General features: G+C 41.0%; 1 long non-coding RNA gene and 1 pseudogene across 2 annotated transcripts; both read left to right on the top strand.

Moving 5' to 3' along the window:
- The first annotated feature begins 8,059 nt into the window (after positions 1–8,059).
- On the top strand, positions 8,060–9,134 carry LOC310819386. The gene is made up of 3 exons (XR_014554768.1): positions 8,060–8,348; positions 8,568–8,843; positions 9,010–9,134. It is a non-coding gene; the product is annotated as an uncharacterized lncRNA (long non-coding RNA).
- A 3,803-nt stretch (positions 9,135–12,937) lies between these two features.
- On the top strand, positions 12,938–15,302 carry LOC310819171 (ATP-sensitive inward rectifier potassium channel 10-like; annotated as a pseudogene). The gene is made up of 5 exons: positions 12,938–12,965; positions 13,154–13,364; positions 13,834–13,965; positions 14,239–14,416; positions 14,911–15,302. The product of its transcript is annotated as an ATP-sensitive inward rectifier potassium channel 10-like (transcript).
- The last annotated feature ends 4,647 nt before the right edge of the window (positions 15,303–19,949 follow it).

The following is a 19,949-nucleotide window of genomic DNA, read 5'->3' as shown; positions in this document are numbered from 1 at the left end:
TATGCTGAACTGTACTAAAAGTACTTAAAACACTGAAGAAATGCTTTTTAATGATGCTGTTTGTATTGTCAGTGCCTGGGTAGAGTATGTCTGAAAACACTGTATGTATCAGAGGTGACAGTTGGCAACTGGGTGACAGTTATAAAATGTTTCCTCTTTTTAGTTTTCTTGCGTTTCTGTTTCTGTTGAGATTTTTTTTCACGCAGAGCTATTTACATGAATTAAAGAAATGCTACCAGAGCGATGTGTAGGTGGGTTTAAAAGGGGAGGCTAGTGGAGGTAGAAATTGGAGGACGGGCTCATTGTAACGCATGGAGTGTTGATAATACCATCCCTCATTCCGTCCCATGCATGACAATGAGCGCGTCCTCCGATTTCTACCTCCACCAGCCTCCCCTGGCATGTAAGGCCTATCTCATACGTAGCAGGTCAAACCCTGTGACTCTGGAGATCTTTAGCTCATCCCAGTGGCTCATCTCAGAACACTCTTTCATATCTGCCTCTGTGATTGGTTGAATTTGTGTCGAGAAACTTAAACTGTAAAATCCGAGGTGGCAGAGTAGTCTGGTTTATGTTCGGGGGGTGCAACAGGAAACCCCTATATGGATTAGAGGTTAAACCAAGGCCACGGGTTGTTGGACAGCTGTTCTTTCTGAAATGTTTTGAGGGCATGACGAAGCATGTGGCTGTTTTGATTTTTAATGCTATTATGTTGACAATGTTGATGATGATGATGATGGTGGCGGTGATGATGATGATAATGATGATGATGTTGATGATGATGATGATGTTGATGATGATGATGATAATGATGATGATGATGATGATAATGATGATGATGATGATGATGTTGATGATGATGATGATATTAGCGATGATGGTACATGTGGATCAGATTTTTAAAGCTTTCGTCACAATATTTGCTCTACTAAACTATTTGATGTTTTAGTGGAGGACATCAAGCCTCTGTACATTGTGAATGAGGTTTCATTTGATTTGGTCTTGGCTTTCAATGCAAAACAATTTCCTCGTCCCATAATTTGTAACAGAAATCCGAATTCAATAAAAATGGTCAAACAATAGTCATAGATGAGAAATGAAATGTGCCATTCTTTTACAACAGGTGCAGCTATGACAGACATGTAGCTATAACAGACAGGTAGCTATTACAGACAGGGAGCTATGACAGACACATAGTTATGACAGACAGGTAGCTGTTACAGACAGGTAGCTATGACAGACAGGTAGCTATGACAGACAGGTAGCTGTTACAGTATCTGTTTTGAATACATTAAAGTTACATATCTGAGATTTGAATACTGTTTATGGTCACAACACTCATGTCTCTGTCGGAAACATCTGGTCAACCACTTCCATGGGAAGTGCTCTGTTCTTCCTATTTCACGTAGCCAATGAGTGAAATATTGCCTCCCTTCTATGCGTACTGCATTTTTTTTAAAAATGGCAAAAGCAATCCTCTTGTGTCTGTCAATTCTTCTACTCACTCTCGATGGATCGGGTAAATATTCTGTTATTTTACAGATATTGGTTGTATTGAGTAGACATGTGTATCTTATCATGTGTATCTTATTATCTGATCAGTAAGTACATCAAGGGATGTACAAGGTTATTTTGGCTATATTTCTGGAATTTACACAGAAATGCACAGAATTAATAGGAAGTACGATAATACGATTGGGTTGACACTGTTTGTACTGCTTGTCTTCTATCCTTGTATACTGTTAAAAAAGAAAAAAAAAGAAACATGTCGTAGATGCTTCCTGTATTAACTATCGGACATTTCATTACCTTTCTTTTGGACTTTGACCAGAGCTCTGTCACTAGATTGGTTTGCCTTTGGCATATATATAATATTACACATATATATATATATATATGTTTGTCACAGGCAGGGACTGGGGACTGCTGAGTGAGTAGTGACATCCTAATCGACACAGTGTGTAATTGATTCCTATGCTAACCAGAGACTATATATATATATATATACACACACACACACACTCACTAGCCACTTTATTAGGTACACCTGTTCAACTGCTCCGTAACGCAAATATCTAATCAGATGGCAGCAACTCAATGCATTTAGGCATGTAGATATGGTCAAGGTGAGTGTATATATATGTGTAATATTACATATATGCCATTGTATGCAGCTACTTAAACATTTTGCCACCAATCCACGCACAATACCCCATAATGACAAAGCGAAAAACAAGTTTTTAGAAATGTTAGCACATTTATTACAATTTAAATACAAATACCTCATGTACATGAGTATTCAGACACTTTGCTATGACACTCTTAAAATTAGCTCAAATGCAAAAAACAAGTTGAATTGAGTCCATCTGAGTGCAAGGATAATAGTTCATGTAATTTCGGATTGAATATCTTTAGTTTTTATAGTCTCTGGTTAGCATAGGAATCAATTACACACCGTGTCGATTAGGATGTCACTACCCACTCTGCAGTCCCCAGTCCCTGCCTGTGACAAACATACCTCGAACTTGATGCAGCTACCACTATTCTTCACACGAGAGAAAATGCATTGCATGTGCTGGATTTGCACCAAACTTAATGCTTTGTAGTAAAACCAAATAAACACATTTCCAGCCACTTTATTTGCTGTATCACCTGAATTCATTGTTGTAAACACAATTATGGATATGAGAGATTATTTTCCATTAAGGGATTATTTTTGGCCACTTGGTTATAGACCAATTTTGTAGAGTGACTGAGATGATGACTCCATCGACTGCGCTTTTTCCTCTCCGCCATTCAACTTTTGTAAGTCTCCCCGGGCCTCAGGGTCACAACCTGGATCCACACAGTGTGTAATTGATTCCTATGCAAATTAGAGGCCCTATAAAAACAAAGATATTAATTCCAAAATTACATTAACTATTATCCTTGCATTAAGATGGACTCAGTTCAACTTATTAAGTGATTTGTTGATGACATTTTTGCATTTTAGCTCATTATAAGTGTCATAGCAAAGGGTCTGAATACGCATGCACATGAGGTGTTTCTGTATTTCAATGTTAATAAATTTACTAAAATTACAAAAAATGTGTTTTCACTTTGTCATTCTGGGGTATTGTGTGTGGATTGATGTCAAATTCTTTTAGTTTAATCCATTTTAAATTGAGCCTATAACACAACAAAATGTGGAAAAAGTGAAGGGGTCTGAATACTTTCCGAAGGCACTGCATATATGTACAGTGGGGGAAATAATTATTTGATCCCCTGCTGATTTTGTTAGTTTGCCCGATTACAAAGAAATGAGCGGTCTATAATTTTTATGGTACTTTTATTTGAACAAATAGACACAGAATATCAAAAAAAAAGTCCAGAAAAACATATTATATAAAGTTATAAATTAATTTGTATTTGATCGAAGGAAATAAATATTTGATCCCCAAGCAAAACATGACTTAGTACTTGGTGGAGAAACCCTTGTTGGCAAGCACAGAAGTCAGACCTTTCTTGTAGTTGGTCACCAGGTTTGCACACATCTCAGGAGGGATTTTGGTCCACTCCTCTTTACAGATCCTCTCCAAATCCTGAAGGTTTCAAGGCTTTTGCTTGGCAACTCGAAGCTTCAGCTCCCTCCACAAATTTTCTATAGGATTAAGGTCTGGAGACTAGCTAGGCCACTCCATGACCTTAGTGTGCTTCTTTTTGAGCCACTCCTTTGTTGCCTTGGCAGTATGTTTTGGGTCATTGTCATGCTGGAAGACCCATCCACGACCCATCCTCAGTGCTCTGGCTGAGGGAAGGAGGTTCTCGTCCAAGATCTTACGGTACATGGCCCCATCCATTGGCCCCTCAATGCAGTGAAGTCGTCCTGTACCCTTAGCAGAGAAACAACCCCAAAGCATAATGTTTCCACCTCCGTGTTTGACGGTGGGGATGGTGTTCTTGGGGTTGTAGCATTCAGCATTTCTCTCCCTCCAAACACGACGAGTCGAATTTATGCCAAAGAGTTCAATTTTGGTCTCATCTGACCACATCACCTTCTCCCAAGCCTTCTCTGAATCATTTAGGTGTTCATTGGCAAACTTCAGATGGGCCTGTACATGTGCCTTCTTGAGCAGGGGGACCTTGCGGACACTGCAGGATTTCAATCCATTACGGTGTAGTGTGTTACCAATGGTTTTCTTGGTGACTGTGGTCCCAGCTGCCTTAAGATCATTACCAAGCTCCTCCTGTGTAGTTCTGGGCTGATCCCTCACCCTTCTCATGATCATCCTTACCCCACGAGGCAAGATCTTGCATGGAGCTCCAGGCCGAGGGTGATTGATGGTTATTTTGTATTTCTTCCATTTTCTAATAATTGCACCAACAGTTGTCTCCTTCTCACCAAGCTTCTTGCTGATGGTCTTGTAGCACATTCCAGCCGTGTGCAGGTCTACAACTCTTACCCTGATGTCATTTGAATGTTCTTTGGTCTTGCCCATGGTGGTGGAGAGGTTGGAATGGAAGAGATTGATTCTATTGACAGGTGTCTTTTATACCCATAACAAGCAGAGATTAGGAGTACTTTTCCTAAAGTGACAGGACTAATCTGTGTTCCTCATGGGCATATAACCGGTCTGTATGAGCCAGAATTCCTGCTGGTTTGTAGGGGATCAAATACTTATTTCCTTCGATCAAATGCAAATGAATTTATAACTTTATATAATGTGTTTTTTCTGGACTTCTTTGTTGATATTCTGTCTCTATTTGTTAAAATAAAAGTACCATAAAAATTATAGACCGCTCATTTCTTTGTAATCGGGCAAACCAACAAAATCAGCAGGGGATCAAATAATTATTTCCCCCACTGTATATATATATATATATATATATATATATATATATATAAACAATCTCTGTATAATAAATACTTTATTATTATTATTATTATTGTTATATATTTTAATCATATATGACACTGAATAATTAGTAATGTTCAGTATCTTAGTGGTTTGTAATACCGTGAGAACAGCTCTTGCCATGGTTTTTACAGGAAATATGACATGAAGTTTCTCCCCTGTCTTACCGCGGTGAGCACATTAGTCTCTCCCCCACAACTGATGACACACCGCCTGTTTCAGTTCTGTGGGCCAACAGATATTGTTCCCTGCACATTAATGCAATGTGATAAAGGCCCTCGAGTCTAGCACTCCTCGGTTGAGGTACAGCGACTCCTCCTACCCTTCAACCCACATTCTCTTGATATCTGATTGGTGCAACCATTTTGAACATCAACGCATACCCACATTTTCATTTCGCCACGTTGACTTCATCAGACTCAAGTGGTGGAGCAGAGCTGAGAGATGAGCACAGAGTCAGCTGTAGTGACAGAGCAGCATACAATCATGTTACCAATGCAAGCAAACTTGAACTGATACAACTAAGTTCCTTCAGAGTTGACTCTTCTGGAGATTGGTTCGTGATAATGACAACTAATTCAGTCAATGACTGGTCTCAGAACGTTTTTAATGTGAAAGTGTCATCATGTGCATGTCAGTTGAGTCTGAGTCACTATCAGACTCAATTCCCCAACTCTGAGTCTGTGCCAATACAGTTTAAGAGTACCAATAGTATTTTTACATTTATACATGTTCCTAATTGTTCACAATATGCTTGCCCTTGAATATAATACTGTGGTATAGTACATGGTTTATATTGCATACCGTACCAAAGGTGTTTATAATGGCATCATCTTAACATGTACAGCAATAGTAATACTATTACACTCTTAGGGGGTTCTAAAAGGTTTCTACGGCTGTCCCTGTGGGAGAGCTATTTGAAGGTTCCATGTAGAACTCTTTTGGGTTCTATGTAGAACCTTTTTGGATTCCATATAGAACCACCAAAAAGGCATTCTACATTTAACCTTCAAAGGGTTCTCCCACAGGGACAGCCGAATAACTCCTTATGGTTTTTATATTTTTCTAAGTGTCTATGACTGGTAACAAAGGTTGTTTCTTCAAGAGGAGCAGCTTGTTAGTTGTAGGTTGTAATTCTGATGTCATACAGTACCCATTTCTTATGGTGCACAGCTAATTTAAAAAATAAACTGCCAAAAATGCATGTACTTTATGGAAACATCTGTGCCAAATAACTGATGCTCAGCTGATTTTATTTGAAATTCAGAAGTTTCCTGTTTAATGCATGCAAGATCGCCCAACATATCTGATGCTCTGTGTAAAAGGGGAGGCTGCATGCACAAATGCATTTATGCTCGTTAGGTTTTAAAACATTCTCATAGTATTCTACTTGAGATATTGATCCATGGATTTGTTCTCCATCATTTTTCACATGAAACCTTGTCTGTTTGCTTCACAGAGACCAAGACTGAGACTTTGTTTGTGCAGAAGGGACAAGATGTTCTTCTGGATGTCCAGGAATATGTGATTCTGACAGATTTTGAAGTGTTAGTGTGGGAGTTTAACAAATCGAAGTCAGTTGTAACATTCAATTCTAATTTAAAGATGAGAGCCAGTAATGGGTACGAAGACAGGGTTGAGAGAAGGGAAAACTTCTCTGTTATACTGAAGAACCTACAGGAAGCAGACAGTGGACTTTATGAAGCAATGGTGGCTGGTGAACAACCCAAAACATTTGCTGTGTACTCCATATCAGTTCAAGGTAGAGTTTCTTCTTCTAATGATATACAAACAATATAGGGCACTCAGTGTGTGTGTGTGTGTGTGTGTGTGTGTGTGTGTGTGTGTGTGTGTGTGTGTGTGGTGTGTGTGTGTGTGTGTGTGTGTGTGTGTGTGTAGTGTGTGTGTGTGTGTGTGTGTGTGTGTGTGTGTGTGTGTGTGTGTGTGTGTGTGTGTGTGTGTGTCTTCTTAACCGAGAGTAAGTATTTGTTTTCAGAGGCTGTCCAGCCACCAGTCCTGACAGTGGACTCTAACTCCATCAGCTGTGACTCCTGTAATGTGACTGTGACCTGTAGAGGTCAGGACACCTCTGTCACCTCCAGCTGTAACAACAGAACCTGCTCTCAGGTGGGAGGAAAGAGTGGAGGGGTCACGACCTCTACTGTCCCCCTGCTCTCTGTCTACCTGTCAGAGGGTTCCATCATCTGTAACCAGAGCAACCAAGTCAGCTGGAGAAATGACACCAAGGGGATCAAAGGAATCTGTTACACTGGTACGCGCGCACACACACACACACACACACACACACACACACACACACACACACACACACACACACACACACACACACACACACACACACACACACACACACAGTAACTGTAATGTAACACAGACATTCATGTTTTGTATGTTCTCGGCATGGTTCTAGAGGCAGTGGCGCCCCCTGCTGGTCTATCTGTGTGCATGCTGAAGATAATCCTGTTCTCTGTGGGTCTGACCTTCATGATCTCTGCTGTCATCACCGTCCACATCAAGGAGAGACTCCACAAGCAACACTGATTTCGGCCGCATGTGATGGATTAAAACGTGTGTCCTATATCTCCTATAGGTCATGTTTCTCACACATAACCATTCAGATTCTCATTGTATTTTCCTCATTGAGTTGTTTTTTTACCTCATGCTGTTGTATTACATTAGAGCCATTATTTACCTTGCATTGGTCTCCACAGCTCCCCTCAGTCCTCACTTGTTCTTTTGTTCACTGTTTCAACTTCCAGAGCTGTAATATTGTTACAATCCTCTGGTGTTTTTATTGTGTGGTGTTTTTACATCCGTGTATGAAATATGCGATATAGATGAAGTTGGATTTTATTTGATTTAGACAATATGTTTCTCCAGACAGGGTGTTAGAAAGACAATACTGTATATGGTCACAAAACCCGCCCATTTTTTTGTTTTTTTACTTCCCCTCTTGTCTTCCTTTTTTAAAGATTGACTTCCTTTTAATGTGTACTGCATGCATCAAGAAATGGCAAAAGCAATCCTATTGTGTCTGTCAATGCTTTTACTAACTGTCGATGGATCGGGTTGGTTCATGGATTTGTTCTCCATCATTTTTCACATGAAACCTTGTATCTGTTTGCTTCACAGAGACCAAGACTGAGACTTTGTTTGTGCAGAAGGGACAAGATGTTCTTCTGGATGTCGGGGAATATGTGATTCTGACAGCGTTTGAGTTGTTAGTGTGGGAGTTTAACAAATCGAAGCCAGTTGTAACATTCAATTCTTTAATGATGGAAACCAGTAAGGGGTACCAAGACAGGGTTGAGAGATGGGAAAACTTCTCTATTATACTGAAGAACCTACAGGAAGCAGACAGTGGACTTTATGAAGCAAAGGTGGCTGGTAACCATCCCAAAACATTTGCTGTGTACTCCATATCAGTTCAAGGTAGAGTTTCTTCTTCTAGTGATATACAAACAATATAGAGCACTCAGGTTGTGTGTGTGTGTGTGGTGTGTGTGTGTGTGTGTGTGGTGTGTGTGTGTGTGTGTGTGTGTGTGTGTGTGTGTGGTGTGTGTGTGTGTGTGTGTGTGTGTGTGTGTGTGTGTGCGTGAGCGGTTGTGTGTGTGTGTGTGTGTGTAACTGAGAGTAAGTATTTGTTTTCAGAGGCTGTCCAGCCACCAGTCCTGACAGTGGACTCTAACTCCATCAGCAGTGACTCCTGTAATGTGACTGTGACCTGTAGAGGTCAGGACACCTCTGTCACCTCCAGCTGTAACAACAGAACCTGCTCTCAGGTGGGAGGAGAGAGTGGAGGGGTCACGACCTCTACTGTCCCCCTGCTCTCTGTCTACCTGTCAGAGGGTTCCATCATCTGTAACCAGAGCAACCAAGTCAGCTGGAGAAATGACACCAAGGAGATCAAAGGAATCTGTTACATTGGTACGCACACGCACACACACACACACACACACACACACACACACACACACACACACACACACACACACACACACACACACACACACACACACACAATCCAACAATAATGACTAAGCCTAAATGACTACAAATCAGATTCTTGATGTTAAATTTGCTGTATTTTCAGAACCAGTGAAGCAGAGCTCGCCAATCTTTGCTGTGATACTTGTTACTGTGGGATCTGTTATTGTGATAACTGTGATAGCTGTGATAGCTGTGACAGCTGTATATCGACTTTGGCGGCGTAGAAATAAGTCCACCGCTCCTTACGCAAATTGCTTCACCTATCCTATACTGTTGCTCAAAACAACTAACTGCACATGATATGCTTATTATCAACTGTACATTAATGTGTGGACAACTGTGTTCTTCGAATAAGCATCGACGAGTGCACTACTCATGCGTTACGCCACTGCATCACCCCATGTTTATTGAGAACACGTACTCTGAAGTGTGAGTAGGCGGTAAGAAAGGACAACTAGGAGCCATGTCATCATCCCTGTTATGGAAGTGCAGTCGTTTTCTTGCAGTGGTCTTCTTGCAGTGGTCTTCTTGCAGTGGTCTTCTTGTAGTGGTCTTCTTGCAGTGGTCTTGCCACCCCACCCGGCTTTTAAAACCTAGTTTTAATTTCTTGTGTTTGATTTGTAGATGCCAAAAAAGTGATCATAAACATGATATATGCAACAGTTCAGGTAAGCTGCAGAGTTCTTCAACATCATGTATATGAGACGTAATTACTGTCTAGACAGACAGACAGACAGACAGACAGACAGACAGACAGTCTAGACAGACAGACAGACAGACAGTCTAGACAGACAGACAGACAGACAGACAGTCTAGACAGACAGACAGACAGACAGACAGACAGACAGACAGACAGACAGAATGACATGCTCAAAGAGAGCCTACCAGATATTTGAAATAACTGCTGTATGTACCAACACTTGTCAGTGACAGTCTAAATTATGACAGCAATAATGTAATTACATTGCACTGATTCGGTTAGGGTTATTACACTAACAAATATAACTAACTGTAAACAGTCCCTATGAGAAACAAGGATACTGGAGTTGTTGTGACTGTGTGATTTTTTTGGACCCCAACTACAAACTACATTAGAGTACATGAATGAGTATACATAAAACACACTCCACCATAAGTTATTATATAATAACATATATAACATAACATAACATAACATATATTATTATATAATAACATATAGTGCCTCTATGTGTTTATTGTCCAGCCTCCGAACGGCTGTCCAGGAGGAGGACGCGACGCGAGTCCAGGTCCTCAACCAAACAGCGTCTACTGCATGGTGCATGCCCACGATACGCCTAACTATTAAAAGTTCATTGATTAATAAATAGGAATTAATAAATAGTATAAATAGAATAAGTTCATTAATAGAATACATAGGACTTAAAAGGGTAAAACTATTACTATGTTTGATATTGAATAGAGTTTCATGGGTTAAGTTCATGTATTGAATTATTTACATGATGTAACATGTATTTTGTTTTCTTAAATACTATGTTCACAATGCTGGCAATATTGTAAAGGAATTTACTTTTGATTTCTGTGAGAAAAGATTCAAATGTAAAGTTTGTGCATTTTGTTTATTTTCATGAGCCAATGAACATGTGAGTTGAAGGTCAGGTGTCAGGTGGATGAGAAGGGAGATTGGGATGGCGAACGAAGAGAATGCATGGAATGTGCTGCTGTGCTGTCGACTAAGGTTAATAGTGTGGAAATAGGTAGCCCACTTATTTCTGTGTTTAGAACAAGGTAATAATGCGAGTGCACAACCCGTGAACTCTATAAGTTATTACGTTCGGCGTATGAACTGTTTTGGAACAATTTCTCTGCAGAGGAGTAACCGTTCAGACGGTCAGCCACCTTGCTTAGCCTAGCCTAGCTCAACAGTGAGATAGCTAGCTTTCTTCGGAGTGCTTATGGACTGTGTGTTCGACCAACACGGGAGCTCAAGACGTCTATAGCAACCGGGAGAGACAGTAGCACACAAGATTCCTGCCGTTCGAGAAAACTATGTTGTATTACATTAGAGCCATTGTTTACCTTGCATTGGTCTCCACAGCCCTCCTCTGTCCTCACTTGTTCTTTGCTATGACTGTTTCAACTTCCAAAGCTTTAATATTGTTACAGTCCTCTGGTGTTTTTATTGTGTGGTATGAAATATGCGATATACATCCGTGTATGAAATATGCGATATAGATGAAGTTGGATTTTATTCGATTTAGACAATATGTTTCTCCAGACAGGGTGTGTGTGTGTGTGTGTGTGTGTGTGTGTGTGTGTGTGTGTGTGTGTGTGTGTGTGTGTGTGTGTGTGTGTGTGTGTGTGTGTGTGTGTGTGTGTGTCTCTCTCTCTCTCACACAGCGTGTTTTCCTCATTGAGATTTTTATTATTTCTATCAGTCTGGTGATAGTACGTCGTGACGGAATGTGATATGCTGGTTCCAATAAGTTTATCAGTTTTCGAAAACCTTCTCCCTCAACAATACTTAAGGGCAGCATATCCATCTCAATGAACTTGCAGATCCCTTGTGTAATTTTCTCTGCTTGTTGTGCATCGCAGCTCCTCCGTGCTAACACCGAGTTGATGCTAGGTTGAGACTGAGAGGAGGATGCACCGCCACTAACCAGGGTCGGATGCGCGTTGTTCAAGTGGTACATCATTTGAGTCGTGGCCGAGTTATACTTATACACAGCTTCGCAGTGTTTGCAGTTAACTAAGTCATTTTTAAAAACAAAATGGTCCCACACCACACTTTGTCGTGACCTCTTCATGATTACTTTTGAAATACACGGAAACTCGCAGGTAACTGAGTAGGCCTGTGGCGTTTTTTTTCCAAATATTGCCCCGGTGTGGTAAAATTAAGCAATAAGCCCCAAGAGGCCGCGGGTTTCGCTGATTTTACAACAGGTAAGGGGAGTTGTTTGGCACGACGCGAAGCCTAGTTTCATCGACTAAAAAAATAATGTCATCGACGAAATTCTAATGATCAATTAATCGATCGTCGATTAATCATGCCCATCCCTACAGGGTGTTAGAAAGAACAAGATCAATAAATCTGTGTTTATTTGTGTAAAAGTAAAAAACTCACAGCTTAAGTTAACTGTTATAAACATGATAATAACTGCATTATTGGTTGTGCACTTTAGTCAATAATGCACTTATTAGCAGATTTATAACAGTTCATTTAAGATTCATTTTTTTCCGAATGAATATAATAATATATAATATAATAGTCATTTTCAATGCCTGTGTTTTTAAAATGTTTATTGTGTTTTTTTTCTCATGGAAGCTGTACAGCCAAACAAATGAACCCTTTTGGGATAATAAAGATAACTTGACCTGACTTGACCTGAAATGTTACGGCTTAATACTGTACCTTTATTATTTATTGATTTATTAGAAATTCTGGTGACAGGGTTAAATCCCTTGAGATGCTTTCTCATTTTCAACGGGGTCTTGTGTGAAATTTCAGCATTTCAATTAGCAGGTGAAAAGAGAAAAAATAATATACATTATAATAAAATGACCACTAATACTAAAGGTATTCCTACCAGCATATTTAGATTTATCCAATACATTTTCCATTCAACATTCTGTAAATCTGGCCCTCGGAGGTCCTCAAGTAAATTGCACTTGTGATATTACTCACAGACAATACAACAGTATGGAAAATATGCATCAAATTACAACATTTCATCACACTGACATTTGTACATCTATTCTAAACAAAAGTCTAAACAAAAGTGACAAGTAAAATAAAGAAAAAAAGAAGCCTTCCATAAATAGCTTGAGCAACTAGTATTGTTCCAGAACATGTTCCTCCAGACAGGATGTTAGAAAGTAGATGATCATCAACCAATGTCACTAATAAAACATTAAATATAATGTTTCCATTTAAGTTCAAATAATGTTGTTACTGGTGTTACAGTAATACCATACGTCACTTTTAACAGAAACATATTCTGTTTACTCTGAATATCTTTAATTTCTCATGCAATTTGTCTGATGATGCTATGCAGGCCATCAATCCAGACACCGGAAGTAAAGACATTGTGGCTCTGACAGTACAGTACAGGATGTGATGAGATGAAGATGATTACTGTTTGCCTCTGTGTTTCCTGTTGGTCTTTAGTTCGAAGTTTGAAGTTACTTCAAACTGTGGTACTTGGTGGCGTTAGTCCACGGAGACCTGCTGGGACGTGGTTCCTCTTCCCCCCTCCGTCCCCCAGAGTTCAACCCGCCCTCCAACCACACCCCCTGCGTGATGCAAATGCAGACCCTGACCGGGGCGTTCCTCTTCTCGCTGAGTCCCAGACCACCATTGGCTACGGCTACCGCTGCATCACCGAGGAGTGTCCCGCCGCCGTCATCCTCCTCATCCTCCAGCTCGTCATCACCATGGTGATGGAGATCTTCATCACCGGAACCTTCTTGGCCAAGGTAAGGGTTCTGTCAGGGTTCTACGCAGCACCTGCTGTACGTATGCATGCAGTACTGCGTCGAGAGGCTTCACCGGAGGCATCACTGAATGACAACCTCCGAAACACACAAGGGTCGGGAGAATCAACTCCATTTCATTTTAGCTAATTCCAAAGAGGAATTGTAATTCAGTGCCTGAATTGATAATTGATGGTAATTATCGATGGGGACTTTTCCCCATGGCATGAAGTGAATTTCAATTTGATTTGGCTCAGCGCCCATTGAAATGGAATTGAACCAGGGGAGGCTGGAGGAAGTAGAAATCAGAGGACGTGTGTGTGTTTGATACCGTTCCTCATGACGTTCAGTACATTCCAATGTGCCCGTCCTCCGATTTCTACCTCCACCAGCCTCCCCTGAATTGAACCCAATCCTGACACACACACCTGTGAGCCTACCTAGTCATGCTCAGTGCAGCTCCTGCCCCCAGGTGGCCCGGCCGAAGAAGCGCGGGGAGATGGTCAAGTTCAGCCAGCATGCTGTGGTGTCCAGCCATGATGGACGGCCCTGCCTCATGATCCGAGTGGCCAACATGCGCAAGAGCCTGCTGCTGGGGTGCCAGGTACTGTAACTGTTCAACTCTGTGTGTGTGTGTGTGTGTGTGTGCATGTGTGTGTGTGTGTGTGTGTGTATGTGTGTGTGTGTGTGTGTGTGTGTGTGTGTGCATGTGTGCGAGTGCGAGTGCGAGTGTGAGTGTGAGCGTGAGGGACGCGCGTGTGCATATGTATGTGTGTAACGATAATGTTAAACATACTTTATAATGTAATTATGTATATATAATAATGTATTCCGTGTGTGTGTGTGTGTGTGTGTGTGTGTGTGTGTGTCCTCCCAGGTGACAGGGAAGCTGCTGCAGACATCCCTGACTAAGGAGGGGGAGACGGTGCGTCTGGACCAGAGGAACGTTCCGTTCCAGGTGGACACGTCCAGCGACAGCCCCTTCCTCATCCTCCCTCTCACCTTCTACCACATCATAGACGACACCAGCCCCCTCCGTGCCTGGGCTGCCAAGGGTACGACTGGCTCTCAAGACTGTGGGAATGTGTGTGTGTGTGTGTGTGTCTATGTGTGTGTGTGTGTGTGTGTGTGTGTGTGTGTGCATGTGTGTGTGTGTGTGTGTGTGTGTGTGTGTGCATGTGTGTGTGTGTGTGTGTGTGTGTGTGTGTGTGTGTGTGTGTGTGTGTGTATGTGTGTGGGCAATTCTATATGTATAACACTCCCTTCATTACCCCAAAACTGTGGATTGTATAGAATTAGAATTTCCCTCTCTTTCTCTGCCTCTTACCTCTCTTACTTTCTCTTTTTCCTCCTCCTCCACCTCTCTCTCTCTTTCTCTCTCTGTCACTCTCTCTCTCTCTCTCTCTCTGTCTCTCTCTCTCTCTCTGTCTCTCTTTCTCTTTCTCTCTCTCTTTCTCTCTCTGTCACTCTCTCTCTCTCTCTCTCTCTCTCTCTCTCTCTCTCTCTCTCTCTCTCTCTCTCTCTCTCTCTCTCTCTCTCTCTCTCTCAGGTGGAGGATGGACAGACCCAGAGCTGGCAGACTTTGAGCTGCTGGTGATCATGAGTGCCACCGTGGAGCCCACCTCTGCCACCTGCCAAGTGCGGACCTCCTACCTGCCTGACGAGATCCTGTGGGGCTACGAGTTCCCCCCCGTCGTCTCCCTGTCCCCCTCAGGGAAGTACGTGGCCGATTTCGCCTTCTTCGACAAGGTGGCCAAGACCAAGACCACGCCCCTCTCCAAACCCTCCAGCCCCCACAGTTACTCAGGCAGCGGAGGGGGCGCGGGGGAGGTGGCTGACCCAGAGAAGATTCGCCTGGAACAGAGCTACAGGGAGAGAGGAGAGGAGAGGGGGAGGGTCAGAGACAGTAGCCCTCTCAGTGTCCGCATTAGTAATGTTTGAGAAGGCACAGAGAGAGTGTACATTTACAATACATTGGTACACTCATATGCACTCACACACACACACACACACACACACACACACACACACACACACACACACATGCCTGTGTGCAGTACTGTATGTGCACACTGTACACACACACACACACACACACACACACACACACACACACACACACACACAGAAATAGTTCAAGTGGAGGGGTTCTAAATAGGCTCTGTTACAGTTCACTACAAATAATCAAATGATTAATTCATAACTTGTTCATTTACATGAAATTGTTCCGTAGAAAGAGACATGAAGGACCTCAGTGTGTTCAGGGGTGGGGAGGGGGAGTTCCCTGGGATGGCCCTGAACACCATGTTTTAGTCTCCCTACTGACACAGTTTAATTTTGAACCTGCTGGGCCACCGCCCCGACTGTAAAAACACACAAACCTGTAACACTGTAGATGAACCTCTGTCTGGTACGTGCCAATGTACTGTAGCATTTCTTAGCTAAAGCACTTTAATAAAATGATAGCTAATCCAGCTAATTTTTGTCAATACAATATGAATGTAGAACCACAGTTGACTTAACTTAATATGAAGACAAGAGAAGAAGCATCATATAAGGTGCTGTGTATATTTCTTGAGGCTGTCAGTGTGCCTTGTCTGCACAGATATATGTTCTTGTTGATACAGTAGAGAGTTAGCACTTTATAAGGTACGGCTGCACCTTAGGAACCTTTGTAGCACTTATTAATGAATTGTGAACATAGATTTATGCTGAACTGTACTAAAAGTACTTAAAACACTGAAGAAATGCTTTTTAATGATGCTGTTTGTATTGTCAGTGCCTGGGTAGAGTATGTCTGAAAACACTGTATGTATCAGAGGTGACAGTTGGCAACTGGGTGACAGTTATAAAATGTTTCCTCTTTTTAGTTTTCTTGCGTTTCTGTTTCTGTTGAGATTTTTTTTCGAGATAATCACGCAGAGCTATTTACATGAATCAAAGAAATGCTACCAGAGCGATGTGTAGGTGGGTTTAAAAGGGGAGGCTAGTGGAGGTAGAAATCGGAGGACGGGCTCATTGTAACGCATGGAGTGTTGATAATACCATCCCTCATTCCGTCCCATGCATGACAATGAGCGCGTCCTCCGATTTCTACCTCCACCAGCCTCCCCTGGCATGTAAGGCCTATCTCATACGTAGCAGGTCAAACCCTGTGACTCTGGAGATCTTTAGCTCATCCCAGTGGCTCATCTCAGAACACTCTTTCATATCTGCCTCTGTGATTGGTTGAATTTGTGTCGAGAAACTTAAACTGTAAAATCCGAGGTGGCAGAGTAGTCTGGTTTATGTTCGGGGGGTGCAACAGGAAACCCCTATATGGATTAGAGGTTAAACCAAGGCCACGGGTTGTTGGACAGCTGTTCTTTCTGAAATGTTTTGAGGGCATGACGAAGCATGTGGCTGTTGTGATTTTTAATGCTATTATGTTGACAATGTTGATGATGATGATGATGGTGGCGGTGATGATGATGATAATGATGATGATGATAATGATGATGATGTTGATGATGATGATGATGTTGATGATGATGATGATAATGATGATGATGATGATGATAATGATGATAATGATGATGATGGTGGTGATGATGTTGATGATGATGATGATATTAGCGATGATGGTACATGTGGATCAGATTTTTAAAGCTTTCGTCACAATATTTGCTCTACTAAACTATTTGATGTTTTAGTGGAGGACATCAAGCCTCTGTACATTGTGAATGAGGTTTCATTTGATTTGGTCTTGGCTTTCAATGCAAAACAATTTCCTCGTCCCATAATTTGTAACAGAAATCCAAATTCAATAAAAATGGTCAAACAATAGTCATAGATGAGAAATGAAATGTGCCATTCTTTTACAACAGGTGCAGCTATGACAGACATGTAGCTATAACAGACAGGTAGCTATTACAGACAGGGAGCTATGACAGACACATAGTTATGACAGACAGGTAGCTGTTACAGACAGGTAGCTATGACAGACAGGTAGCTATGACAGACAGGTAGCTGTTACAGTATCTGTTTTGAATACATTAAAGTTACATATCTGAGATTTGAATACTGTTTATGGTCACAACACTCATGTCTCTGTCGGAAACATCTGGTCAACCACTTCCATGGGAAGTGCTCTGTTCTTCCTATTTCACGTAGCCAACGAGTGAAATATTGCCTCCCTTCTATGCGTACTGCAGTTTTAAAAAAAATGGCAAAAGCAATCCTCTTGTGTCTGTCAATTCTTCTACTCACTCTCGATGGATCGGGTAAATATTCTGTTATTTTACAGATATTGGTTGTATTGAGTAGACATGTGTATCTTATCATGTGTATCTTATTATCTGATCAGTAAGTACATCAAGGGATGTACAAGGTTATTTTGGCTATATTTCTGGAATTTACACAGAAATGCACAGAATTAATAGGAAGTACGATAATACGATTGGGTTGACACTGTTTGTACTGCTTGTCTTCTATCCTTGTATACTGTTAAAAAAGAAAAAAAAAGAAACATGTCGTAGATGCTTCCTGTATTAACTATCGGACATTTCATTACCTTTCTTTTGGACTTTGACCAGAGCTCTGTCACTAGATTGGTTTGCCTTTGGCATATATATAATATTACACATATATATATATATATATGTTTGTCACAGGCAGGGACTGGGGACTGCTGAGTGAGTAGTGACATCCTAATCGACACAGTGTGTAATTGATTCCTATGCTAACCAGAGACTATATATATATATATATACACACACACACACACTCACTAGCCACTTTATTAGGTACACCTGTTCAACTGCTCCGTAACGCAAATATCTAATCAGATGGCAGCAACTCAATGCATTTAGGCATGTAGATATGGTCAAGGTGAGTGTATATATATGTGTAATATTACATATATGCCATTGTATGCAGCTACTTAAACATTTTGCCACCAATCCACGCACAATACCCCATAATGACAAAGCGAAAAACAAGTTTTTAGAAATGTTAGCACATTTATTACAATTTAAATACAAATACCTCATGTACATGAGTATTCAGACACTTTGCTATGACACTCTTAAAATGAGCTCAAATGCAAAAATGTCTTCAATAAGTCACTCAACAAGTTGAATTGAGTCCATCTGAGTGCAAGGATAATAGTTCATGTAATTTCGGATTGAATATCTTTAGTTTTTATAGTCTCTGGTTAGCATAGGAATCAATTACACACCGTGTCGATTAGGATGTCACTACCCACTCTGCAGTCCCCAGTCCCTGCCTGTGACAAACATACCTCGAACTTGATGCAGCTACCACTATTCTTCACACGAGAGAAAATGCATTGCATGTGCTGGATTTGCACCAAACTTAATGCTTTGTAGTAAAACCAAATAAACACATTTCCAGCCACTTTATTTGCTGTATCACCTGAATTCATTGTTGTAAACACAATTATGGATATGAGAGATTATTTTCCATTAAGGGATTATTTTTGGCCACTTGGTTATAGACCAATTTTGTAGAGTGACTGAGATGATGACTCCATCGACTGCGCTTTTTCCTCTCCGCCATTCAACTTTTGTAAGTCTCCCCGGGCCTCAGGGTCACAACCTGGATCCACACAGTGTGTAATTGATTCCTATGCAAATTAGAGGCCCTATAAAAACAAAGATATTAATTCCAAAATTACATTAACTATTATCCTTGCATTAAGATGGACTCAGTTCAACTTATTAAGTGATTTGTTGATGACATTTTTGCATTTTAGCTCATTATAAGTGTCATAGCAAAGGGTCTGAATACGCATGCACATGAGGTGTTTCTGTATTTCAATGTTAATAAATTTACTAAAATTACAAAAAATGTGTTTTCACTTTGTCATTCTGGGGTATTGTGTGTGGATTGATGTCAAATTCTTTTAGTTTAATCCATTTTAAATTGAGCCTATAACACAACAAAATGTGGAAAAAGTGAAGGGGTCTGAATACTTTCCGAAGGCACTGCATATATGTACAGTGGGGGAAATAATTATTTGATCCCCTACTGATTTTGTTAGTTTGCCCGATTACAAAGAAATGAGCGGTCTATAATTTTTATGGTACTTTTATTTTAACAAATAGACACAGAATATCAAAAAAAAAGTCCAGAAAAACATATTATATAAAGTTATAAATTAATTTGCATTTGATCGAAGGAAATAAATTTTTGATCCCCAAGCAAAACATGACTTAGTACTTGGTGGAGAAACCCTTGTTGGCAAGCACAGAAGTCAGACCTTTCTTGTAGTTGGTCACCAGGTTTGCACACATCTCAGGAGGGATTTTGGTCCACTCCTCTTTACAGATCCTCTCCAAATCCTGAAGGTTTCAAGGCTTTTGCTTGGCAACTCGAAGCTTCAGCTCCCTCCACAAATTTTCTATAGGATTAAGGTCTGGAGACTAGCTAGGCCACTCCATGACCTTAGTGTGCTTCTTTTTGAGCCACTCCTTTGTTGCCTTGGCAGTATGTTTTGGGTCATTGTCATGCTGGAAGACCCATCCACGACCCATCCTCAGTGCTCTGGCTGAGGGAAGGAGGTTCTCGTCCAAGATCCATTGGCCC

This window comes from Argentina silus (assembly GCF_951799395.1).
Source record: "Argentina silus genome assembly, chromosome: 18".
Taxonomy (NCBI): domain Eukaryota; kingdom Metazoa; phylum Chordata; class Actinopteri; order Argentiniformes; family Argentinidae; genus Argentina; species Argentina silus.
Note: the sequence above shows the minus strand (reverse complement) of the source record. Positions and strands in the feature narration are given on the sequence as shown.